This window comes from Orycteropus afer, unplaced genomic scaffold, assembly GCF_000298275.1.
Source record: "Orycteropus afer afer isolate SDZICR_OR568_19922 unplaced genomic scaffold, OryAfe1.0 scaffold00112, whole genome shotgun sequence".
In the NCBI taxonomy this organism is placed as follows: domain Eukaryota; kingdom Metazoa; phylum Chordata; class Mammalia; order Tubulidentata; family Orycteropodidae; genus Orycteropus; species Orycteropus afer.
The window spans coordinates 6,922,166-6,932,139 of NW_006921699.1; positions in this window are offsets into that span (position 1 = coordinate 6,922,166).

Here is a 9,974-nt window from a genome sequence, read left to right on the forward strand (position 1 = left end):
CGCGCCTCTCCCTCCTTCCCCGGTGACACACCGAGTTCTCCCTCGGCCGCACAAAAGAAACGCATCTGGCCTGCAAGTCCCGCGCGGCTCGTGCCCACCTCAGGCCCCAAATGACTTGTTTCGCTCAGAATTAGCTTCTGTCTGGCCTGCCACGAAATCCCCAGCCCCAGCGAGAACAGCCCCAGAATGAGTGAATGTTCGCCGAGGAGGATCGCACGGAGCCGGCGCCGCCAAACCAACGCTGGGGCGAGGGCAGAGGCCGGGGCCCTATCTGGCAGCTCCCAACGGTATCTTCGTCTAGGGGCTCCAGGCCCCTTCTCTCCCGGCTTCTTCTCCCGGGACCAGAGCCCAGCTGAGTGACAGCAGCCTGAGCTCTTATGGCGCCCCCCAGATGCTGCTTCCTAATTAGTCTGGATCCTCTCTCCCCGAAGGCTGCTCTTCTCGGGCCTCCCCCTCTGCACCACAGTCAATTTTCCGGGATTGGGATAGAAATGATGGCTTCTAATCAGACGAAACGTTTCTTTTGGCTCCAGGCCGCTGGCGAGTGCAGTGGGAGACCCCAAAAACCCCAACAGGCCCACAACCACTTCTGCAGAGCCTGCCTCTCCCCTTGCTTTGCACCTTCCAGGTCCTAGCAAATCCGCCAGGCCTTGGCAGGCAAAGGGTCTGTCTCTGCCCCCTGCAGGGCAGTTTTGCCAGACAGAGGCCCACATTCTGGCTTCTCTGGGCTGCCAGGTGACTTCGTCTCTCAACCCCAACCCACAAGCTCAGGGAGCCTTCCATCTTTGAGCTGCTTTCCCATACAATGGGAGCTTAGCGGCAGCACCACACGGCCCTCGCTGGGGACAAAGATGTTACCCTCCCCACCCCCAAGAATGATCCCCTCGAATTCTCCAGCTTCAGTGAAGTTTGTCAAAGGATTTTGCTCAATAATTGTTAACTGGCCCTGAGACCTCAGTGTCTTGAGCAAACAGACAACATGGAGCAGTAGGATATAGCTCTGACCGGCTTCTCTGGACACAGCCAGACCCTAGGCTGCCCTCTGCCCCTCACCTGCTTTCTAGCTTCGGCAGACACAGGAACCCAAGGGAGCCCCCGTCTGCAGGATGGTGACCTTCATCCAGCCGAATGTATTCTCATCTCCTGGGGGTCTCTGCCCTGGACTGCTTGCACAGCCTGTCAGTGTCTGAGACACTGTGAAGGCACCACCTTTGAGACCTCACCCTGCCCTCCATCAGAGGAAGGCAACCAGTCCCTGAGCTGAGTTCCTTGGTGAGGACTGTAGGGCAGGAGTGGGTGCAGGATAGAACCAGGCCTGCTTCCCACTCCTTCAGCCACAGCCCAAGGCCTACAGCTCTGGGCCACAGGGAGAGAGGATAGCTCCTTAGGGCCTGGCCCACTCTCACTGGGTGCCTGTGACCACAAGGGCAGGGTCTGAGGCAGACTTATCAGATGGAGGATGCTTTCCTGAGTTTGGATTATGAAAGCTCAGCACATCTTGTGCCCCCCACCACAGAAAGTTTCTCTAAATTCAGAGACCTCTCATAGGAAATTAGTCTTGGTTATGGGGGGAGGGGAGTATAGGGACTTATGATTGCCCACCATTTGCTTTCAGCCACACCTTTTGCCACATTTCTTGGCCACTATCTCCTGCAGCTGCTTTCAAATAGGTATCTAGGTGGTACAGCATGCCAAAGGAGTACCCCTTCACACACCGACCTCTATGTAGCTGCCCTACCCCGGTAGTATGCCACTCACCCTAGCTGGGTACAGATAGGATATATGAGCATGTGTGCACACCTACAAACTGCACACCACACAGGTGTGCCATGTTCACAGGCACACACAAAGTCACTGCACCCAGGTACATATGTGTACACACAGCCAGGCCTCTTGTCTCAGGTGCACAAAACCTGGCTGGTAGGGGATAGGAGGTGTGTTCTGAACCTGCTAAAGTGGGGAGCAAAATGCATCCTTGGGCAAGGCCGTGGAAAGAATGGTGTACTTACAGGCATCCAGAGGCCTGGAGTTGAAGCTCTCTAAATGTCCCCCACCTCCAAGAGTCTGCAGTTGTCCATGTATGTGGGCTGGGACTGTTCTGCGACCCTGCAGCTTCAGCTATTCTGTTGGAGGGGCTTGTATTTATTGCGGTTCATGAATTTAATGCAGTTTTTGAGCACCTGCTGTGTGCCTCTCTGGGCTCAGGCCCCTGGCAGTGCTCAGGGCAGGCACAACAGTCCTTTTATTTGGAAATCATGATGCCTGCTGTGTGGATGGAAAAGCCCTCAGACTCTTTCAGGTAAAGCCTTGTGTTCCCAGAGGCCCAGAGACACACAGAGGGGGTGAAGCTTGTAGGGATCCCCCCCCCCCCCAACCCCAGGAGAGTCTGTTCTGCTGAACAAGTAGGAAGTGAGGCAGCTATGGAGGAGAGGGAGCTATGGCCTGATCCTGAATGTTGTCTGGAGAAAGGACCCGAGTCCTGGATATTGTCTCTCTGCTCACCCCCAGCCACAACCTTCCAGCCACCACAATCCATTATGGCAGGGGCTTACACACTCACAGATGTGTCATACACAAATGCATATGCAGGGCAGGGGCTGCAAGAGCAGAGGTTCAGTGTTCTGATTTGGCCATGTGGCCTTGGACAAGGCTTCACCTGCACTGTACCTCAAGTCCCATGCCTGACATAGGACACAGGAAACTCTGGTGGCATAGTGGACAAGGCATTTATCTGCTAACCAGAAGTTTAGCAGTTCAAACCTACCAGCTTCTCCATGGAAGGAAGATGGGGCAAGCTACTGCCATAAAGATTTACTGCTGTGGAAATCCAATGGGGGTTGCTATGAATCGGAATCGACTTGATGGCAGTGAGTAGTAGCAGCATAGGACACAGCAATCCCAGCCTGCTGCTTCAGTAGCTGTCACTTAAGAATGAGACACAAAGGTAGGTGGGAAAGGGGCTTCCTGTAGCTGGAACCATGTGCCCTAATTCGCTGTTACTCCCAGGCCACACAGTCAGCAGTGATTCTGTGACTTTCAGGAAATTCAGGCTTGAGGTTCTGGCTGGGCTGAGCAGAGGGTCGTGAGGGTGAAAGAGTTGCCATAGGGACCTTTTCTGAGGCTGTTGTTATTTGCCCTCGAGTTGGACCCGACTCATAGCGACCCCTCCTTGGGTTTCTGAGGCAGTGTCACTACGAAAGTAGATCTCCCAGCCGTCCTTCTGAGGAGTAGCTGGTGTTTCTGAGGCTTGTTGTTGTTGTTGTTATGTGCCGTCGAGTTTCTGAGGCTAGGCTCACTCAAAACAGACTCTGTGTCCAACAATGGTCCAGGAGTTTAATTTGGTTAGGGTTGTTGGAAGACCCTCATGGCCTATCCTTCCACCCACTCATGGGGGTATCCTGCCCTAATCCTTGCTCCCTGATCAAGGGATTTTAGGAAAAGGGAAGGAATGTACCATGGCCTGCCCCCGGGGCCATCCGTGGCTCTCTGGGACATTCCAGCCCTAAGCCTCTTAGGCCGGGAGAAGTTCAAACTAGAAAACCCAGTTTTGGGAGTGCAGTCGGGACCACTTACCTCCTTCTGCCTGACTTAACACCCCTTCCCCAATAAAAGCTCTTGTTTCTTTGAACACAAGCAATTGTTGAGTGAAGGGGAGAGGAGTAGGGTGCTCCGGTAGGGGGTGGGAATGATCTCATTGTGTCCTTTAGGCTTTCCAGGACCCTAGACTGAGGCTTCTGCCAGTTGGGGCTCCCTAGCCTGTCTTGGTGGGGAGACCTAGGATCAACTCAACCTCATGGCTTCTAGTGTCGCACCAACGGGAGCGCAGAACTGGTCTCTCCCGTGAGCTGCTCGTCAGCGGTTGGTAGGGCTCATCACTCTCCGGAGTCCAGCAAAAAATGTTTGGTTCCTGAGAGTAGCTGAGGGGAAGAGAGGGCTAGGAAAGAGGCAGTGGCTGGCTATGCAACGGAGGGAGTAGGTGGTCAGCTTTTGCTCCACTCCAGCCTTTTTCCAGCAGCTGTTTTTTTTTTTTTTTTCCTCCTGGGAGAAGGGCATTCTGAGCCTGGCTCTGAAGGCAACAAACGTAGCTTCTACCAACTGGAGTTCAGGCAGTCCCCCGTTCAGCCCACCACTTTTTCTTTCCTTGGCAGAGATGGGGTGTCCAAAAGCAGCTTGGGGAAGAAGGGCAAGAGACAGCCAGTTCCTCTCTTGTGCTGCCCTGGTGTCTGTAGCCATTGCCATTACCCTAGACTTGGCTATTATCCTAGACCTGCATCCTTGGCAAAATGAACAGCAACCTGGGGTTTGCTCATTCTCGCCCTGACGGCTGTCAGAGGCCACTGGATCCCAAGAATACAGCATCCCAGGGCCTTAGTTTTCCAGAGAAGTGGATTTCATATTTTTAGATCAGGGAATTCCTAAAGTAGAAAGCCAAGAAACCAGGGTTCCAGTCTGGGGTTCCCATTTTTGAGACCCGGCCTTGGGGCGCTCGCTTTGCCACGGTAGAATCGGCGCAAACTTTCGTGGCGGGTCGATTTGAGAATTACGAGACCCGGCTCTACAGAATCGGCTGTGTGCTCGGGAACCCTCCGTTAACAACCAGAACCCGGAGAAGCCGTGGGAATGTCTTTATTGGACTTTGCGAAGAGCACTTGAGGTTCCATTTAGGGGAAGGTGAAGCCCGACGCATACGGGCGAGGGCAGCTCTGGGCGCGGGCCAGGCAGCCCCGGACTGGGGGTGCCTCCCGGCGCGGCGGCGGGACGTCGGGGTTGGTGATCGAAGGGAGCCGGGGCTCAGGCCGATGTCTGCTGCTTTTCTGCTGTATCGCTGCTCGAACGAATGAACGAGCGAAGCGGTTTCGTTTAGGACAAATACCCTCTTGACGCGAAGCTACGGCCGGCCGAAGTCTCCGGCGGTGGAGAGGGGCCAGCTCTTCCTACCGTGCCGGTGGTCCCCATCCCAGGGCGCAGCAGGGAACGGCGGGCGGCACTTTCGCCTGCGCCTTTCTCCGGGTGGCCCCCTGCGCCCCGCGCGGCCGCGAGGGGCTGCGCGGGGTGTCCAGGATGTCCTTTGCTGGGCCGGGGCCCGCGTCCCCGAGGCGGCTGTCTTTTTGGGGTTCCCGGGGACGAAACGAGGGGTGGGACCACCAGTTAGGTGAGTTAGCACCTAGAGAAGGCAGTTGTGACCGTGCACAGGGCGCAGGAAAGAACTCTTCACTCTGCCTCGATGGCGCCTGGCCCTCCGCGCGTGGCGCTCTGTCCCGCCCTGCCCGCTGGACCCCGCACATGTCCGGAGCAAACAGCACGGGACTCGGCTGCCACCTCCCTGCGCCCCTCCACCGCGGACAGCCCGCGCCCCTAGCCCGGCGTTTCTTACCCAACCTGGGCTGCGCTGCGTCTGCTACTCGTCGGCTCCGGGTTCACCCGCCGCTGACTTTGGTTTAGGTTTCGGCTCCTGCTGGGGCTCCGGATCCAACGCCGTCTCCAGCTCTGCGCACTGCTTCGGCCCCTGCTGATTCGCTACATCCCTGGGCGCAAGGTCTGGGCTGCCTTGGCTTGGCTAGTTCCTCCCGCTGCCTCCGCCGCCGCCCGTCGCCCGCGGGGAAGGCGGGGACACGGGCCGGGGAGGCGGGAAGGGGGGGAGGGGAAGCGAGGCGCTCGCCTGGGCAGGCGGGGAGGGGGCGGCGCGCAGTCCAGCCGGCCAGGGGCCATAGCCTCCTTCTGGGCGCAGCCTGGGGTCGCAGGACTCTCCGCAGGGGCCCGAGGCCGGGAAACGCGTCCCGGGACGGCACGCGCGTGGGAAGGGCTCCAGCCCCCTATGGTCGAAGCTGTTGGGGTCTCAGCCTAGCCTAGTGCTCTCCCACTCCCTGGGCTCAGTTTCCCACCTGGCGCGTGAGGAGCCGCCGGCTTCCTTTTGGTAGGGGTCTGAGCGAAGTTTCCCAGGGTTTTGCCAGGTGACGGTCAAGCCGGGGTTCTGGGAGTCAACTTCTCCTCTTTCAGTTCAGCCTGGGTGAGGGACCCGGGCTTGAATGCTGGCAGAGAGAGTCAGCTGCACAGATCTTGGCAGCTGCGGATGTTGGAGGACAGACCCCAGGGTTTCATATATGCTAAGGAGGGTGCTGAAGGGGCGATAGCCCGACTTACCCTGCTTAAGGAATTCTCCCTTCTTCCTCTTCAGGGACTGGTTTGGGGGATAAAGGAGAGGCTGACCCCACGAGGACAGACACTTCTGTGACCCCTTGTCCAGCCTCTCTTGCACACCTTCCACCGACCGCCTTTCTCGCGGGCCGCGCACGTGGGAGGCCCCTACCCATGTGGCCCCGCTGGCCCGTCCATGGCTGGCGGCCACTGGGAGATGGGCAGGACTGAGGGGAACTGGGGGCTTGGCCCTCATCCACCCGTAGGCCTCCGGTTTCCCCAGTGTTGTCCAGTGGCCAGATAACCCGGCGCATGGAGCCTCGTGGGGGAGTCCGATGGGCAGAACCTTCTCCAGTTTTCCCCAAGCACTTGGTCTGAGCTTTCGCCTTCTGGGACGGTGGAACGGGTCAACGAATTCCGCTGTGACTGTTCGTCCAGGCCCAGACTCCGGGACAGGAGTGGCGGAGGCTGCCCGCTGGCCGCCACTGGGCTCTGGGGTGGCCGCTTCGGCGCAAGGTGCCGGGAGATGGCAGCGAGTTGGCGGGCATCAATGTTGCATGAAGTGCCATCACCGGCGGCGCCTCCCTGCCTGGTTCTCGACGACAGCTGCTGCTGGAAAGGCCGTGGCCCCGACACCCGCCCTACCTCCCTGCTCTATTGGCCCTTGTCTCCAGGGCCACCTGGCCCGGGAACGCACAGAGCTCGGACCCGGTCCTAATCCCCAAAGCCGGAAGCCAGCCCGACACAAGCTCCCAGAGGTCGCAGCGTTCAGACCTTGCGGGGCGGTTCTTGCCCCCCTGTCCTGATGTTCTGGGACTCCACGCCCTCCTCTGGACCCTTAGCGGCCGAATCCCTCTCCAGGGATGTGTGGGAATCAGTACACAGAGGTCTTAAGGGCTAGAAGATGCGTCCTGGACGTTCGCGCCTTCAGACCTGGACCTAGAGGCGACCTGGTGGAAACGCAGTCCTGTGGCTTGGAACTTTCGCTACTGGAATTACAGCTCCTTCTTTCTCCCCGCCACAAGTTGTCTGTTTTATGTGTGAAAATGGCCTGTTGGCCGGCCTGGCGCCGCGGGCCTAGCCCACAGCAGCCTTACCTCCCACCCCAAGCTCCAGGACATCTTTGTGCTTAAGCGCAATCACAGGACCCTTACTGTGGAAACGGGCACCTGCCGGGGGAAAAATCTCACCCTTCCACGGCTGCACACCAGGGATTTTCCGGGGGTTTTGTTCCAGTAGGTGAAGGGGTGGTGGTGGTGTCATTCTGCCAAGTGCTGGGCAGGGCCTGTGGTGCCAGGAATGCTGCCTCTGGAGCCTGACAGCCTGTATTGGAATCTTGTCTGTGTCTAATACTAGGTGGTTGGCTTAAACCAGCCACATAACCTCTCCCAGCCTCAATTTATCTGCCTGTGAAATGGGAGAAAAAGAATGCCAGTTTCATAGGGCAGTTGAGGAATCTCTGAGATGAGGCAGGTGAGGGGCTTAACATTATGATCTGCAGTTAAGGGCAGGTAACACCTGCCAGGTCACTTAGCTTTTTAAAACTTTTCTCTTATTTTTATTTCCCTGTTTCCTCGCCGTGGTCATATTGGCAGCAACAGAACCCTCCTCTGATTTAGTAGACCTGTTCCTTATTCCCTGCTCAACTGCTAGAAAGCCTGGGCAGCCTGGGTGGGGCTAGCACCTGACAACCTGGAAGTTCTTACTTGTTAGGTCAAAATGTGCTTTTTATGCTTTTGTTTTGCTGTTTCCCAAAAATAATTTTCCACAATGTCCCTTTAGGTTTTGACATTTTAGGATGAGTGTATTTCCACTGTAAAGGCAGAAAGAGGAAGGTGGGACTGGATCCACTAGGAACAGAAGGAACACAGCCCATTTACCTGAGTATCACATTAGCTTTGAGCTTCCTGATACCTAAGCAGAAAAGTACAGCACACAGAAAAGTGCAGTTGACACACTTGCTTTGCTTCTCCTTCCAAACTGATATGCTTTCTTTAATCAGAAGTTTTTCTCCATAGCACAAAACTAAAATGAATTTGTGCCATGGGTCCATACCAAATAACATAATGGGCAAATGGCTTTAACCATGTTTTTGCAGGGTTTCTTATCTTAGTATCCAGTAAAAATAGGGAGAGTGTCCTTTTCCTTCATGGCTCCTATTGCAAGTATTGAAATAATTATTTACGTAATGATTGGTCAAAACCTGTTGTTCCTACCAGTTGTAAGTTCCTTGAGAGCAGGGCTGACCCTCTCTTGCTCACTATAGGACCCTTGCTAGGGTGGTCAGGGGGATTTGATTATGCTGATTGGCTGGGTACGGCTCACATGGCCACTCCTGAACCAATCACTTCATGGGGAAGAGTGGTTTAGGGTTGCAGTTGGCCAAACAAGGGTCACAGCTTCCACCTTAGAAGGATAGAGGCACTCCACCTATCATAAGGAATACTTACCACATTCTTTCAAGAATTTTGGCTGCCATCCCTTAGCAAGCTCTCTGAGTTGGGATGGTTAGTCTCCAAAGAAGCCCCTGTCCTGTGAAGATTCTCAGGGGGCTGGTGATGGAGTGAGTTAGGGAGTCCACCCTAACATGATGGGGAGGCATCGGTTCTGTTGGAAGTGTCTGAAGCCTAACAGAATTGTTCTGGCACTCACATGTGGGGTAGAGAGATGGGAGCGCTACCCACAAGCCTGAAGGGAGGCTCAGAGTCTGTTGATTCACATATAGCGATGGACCCACAGAGCAAGGGAGGGTTTCCATTTTTGTTCCCTTGTTCATTCTTGAGAAGGAGGGAGTTGGAGACTCTGAAAGTGGAGAGGATCCCCTAGGATCAGGTGAGATATTAATGTACTTGAACATTGATAATAATGCACTCTGAGCTTCCTGGCAGCCAAAGCAAAAAGTTAAATCATTTGCACATTCCACATACTTTTCTTTCATTGCAGACCTGTCAGCATCTATAAGGAATAGTGGAAAGAACCCTAGTCTGGGACCTTCTTGGACTGGCCTCTCTTAGGTCAGCACTCTTAGAGATCATACTTTGTGCCTGTGATCACAGAGGTACAGAGTTAGCTGGCTCCTGCTCATGTGGGTTGAACTGAGGAAGCAGATGTACAAACCCATAACCATATTTGGAGCATAGTGTTGGAGAGGAAATCTGCAGCCTGGTGCTGAAGGGTCCTGAATGACCTACTATGGAGTTTGTCTGGAACAAAATTTCCACCCCCATGCCTTCTTCCCTCCCTGGGAAAACAGCATGTGCAAAGGTCCTGAGGTGAGAGAAACTGTAGTTTACTTGAGAATTTGAAAGAAAGGCAATGTGGCTACAGCATAGCACTGAGGACAGGTGGGAAGGCAGAGAATCAGGGAAGGGAAAGTTGGAGAACTAAGTGGGAGCCAGATACTGCAGGACTTCAGAATCCTTTATAGAAGAAAACCCAAAACCAAATCCACTGCCTTTGAGTTGATTCTGACTCATAGTGGTCCCCCCCCCCCCGCAATTGGGTTTCCAAGGCAGTAAATCTTTCTGGAAGTATATTGCCCCTTTTCCTTCTGTGGAGTGGCTGGTAGGTTTGAACTGCCAATCTTCTGGTTAGCAGTCAAATGCCTTAGGCACTGTGCCACCAGAGCTCCTTCCTGGGTAGAAGAATGGGGGTGTTATTCTGAAGGCAAAGAGGAATGGATAAAGGGTTTAAACAGTGAAAAAACTGGTCAGCTTTATGTTTTAGAAGGAACACTGTGGCTGGAGAGTGGAGGATGGATTCTACGGGGTGAGGTGGGAGCAGGTTATTGCAACATCGTTCACTCAGCCACTCCATCCATCCTGTTTATCTATCTGTTT